Source organism: Falco peregrinus, chromosome 1, assembly GCF_023634155.1.
Source record: "Falco peregrinus isolate bFalPer1 chromosome 1, bFalPer1.pri, whole genome shotgun sequence".
Taxonomy (NCBI): Eukaryota; Metazoa; Chordata; class Aves; order Falconiformes; family Falconidae; genus Falco; species Falco peregrinus.
This window is the reverse complement of record NC_073721.1, coordinates 40365915-40367799: the sequence shown is the minus strand read 5'-3', so window position 1 is coordinate 40367799 and position 1885 is coordinate 40365915.

Sequence of the window (1885 nt, the reverse complement as noted above, 5' to 3'; positions counted from 1 at the left end):
GAGTGATTTAACACGTAGCTGATTTATGGTTCATACAGGACTATATCACACTACAAAACCGGTATGAATTCAGAGTTGTGGATGTACTGCATGTTCAGGTAATAGTTTCTCTACAATTTTTTTTTTTTTTTTTTAAAAAAGGTGCCTAAGCTATAAATACCATATACTATTATCTTTCCCTATTTTTTTAAGCATTTTTTATTTCCCTGTTTGTGTATAGTTTTATCTATCTATCTCTATATAAACAACCAACACAAAGCAACCAGAACATTTTGAGAAACTTTTATAGTTAACTTCTGCATTTAATTCCAGTAACAATCTAGAGGTGTCCATTCAGCTGTTTGTTTAGTTCCAAGTCTTCACTGTATGCTTTCGGGTTCTTTGAAAAGCAGCAGTAACAGTTGAGCAGTTATTTAAAGTAAAACTTTGCCCTACACAATTTCCACTTCCATGCCTTAGAATGGAGGCACAGCGGAACACTCACCCAAGGGCAAGATTTCAAGAGCTTTTAAGTAGGTTTTATCTTTTCACGTTAGGATAGAAAATGTTCCTTAAAGGCTTATATATAGAATTTACAAGTTAAACACAATTTCTCATGCTCATTTATTTGATTAGAAGTTCCTGAAAAATATTTTCATAAAACTTCCATAGCTTATTGCACGTTCTTATAAATAATCATAAACCTGTATGTTGACCTCTGGATGAAATGCACCGATAACAAGTTTAACATTTTGTGAACCCGACTGAAATGTACAAACGTACACATAAAAGGCGGCCAAAATCGGTAATTAAGTAGTGAGAAAGAAAACAAAAGAAAAAGAGATGACAACTCCGTAACATGGTAAAGCAACCTTTTACAAAATAAAAACCAACAAAGAAACAAAACCAAAAACCACAAACAGGGGTGAATTGTAGAGAACAGAGACAGTGGGTTGTTTTGACATTGATAACGTGCAGCTGAGAACCTGCAGCAAAGAGTCACATAACTTTGAGGGAGCACGAGAAGACACCAGGATGAGACAGAAAGAAAGGAGGGATGTGATCTCACCTGTAGAAGGCAAGTGAACAGCAGAGAGTGGCCTGTCGCAGCACTCTCCAAAGGAGCCAGCTGCAGCCAGGTCTTTTACCATCACACTCTCCATGGCAGTCCCTCTGCTGCCTTCTAGTCTCGCCTCATCCAGGGCACGCTCACCCTCTCTGCTTCTTCCTCGGCTGCCCAACCGCTTCACAGAACCAGCCACAGCTGCACCTTGTCTACACCAGCCAACCCACCGCCCCTGAAGCCAGCCCACAGCTGTACATTGTCAGTGCTGATTAACCCAGCTTCGTTCCTCTGCAGTAGCCTACAGTGCACAGCGCTAAGGAATGTGTTGTACGAACCTTCCGGGCTGTTCCGCGTCGATTCACAGTCAGTTGCAAAAACTGAACGACATGTCCCAGGGCTTACGGCATGAACTTTTGGGAGATTGGTTGCGGAACCTTTTCAAGTCTCGGGGAACCACCAGACGGTTGCAGGAGTTTACAACACGCGGAGGAATATTGTTATTGGTAATTGTAGTTATATTGACCATTTTTCCCTGTATGCCGAACTGTGTAAGATCTATGATTCAAAAGTAGTTTAACCTCTAATGTTGTTTCTGTTCAAAATAAAGACGGGGGAAGTGTAGAGAGCTTTATGGCCAGTGCTGGAGGCCACGATGCCTGTGAAGGGCCTTGAAGGCTAAAGAAGAGAGAAAGTACGATAAGGTTGGCTGAACGCCTGGAAGAAAGATGGGATATGAAGCAAGGCCAGAGCGGATGCGCGATGCCACATCTCGGCGGCTGGCTGAGAACATGAAACCCGCAGAGATAAGAAAGAAGAGAGAAAAAAAGGCAAGAAGTTCAG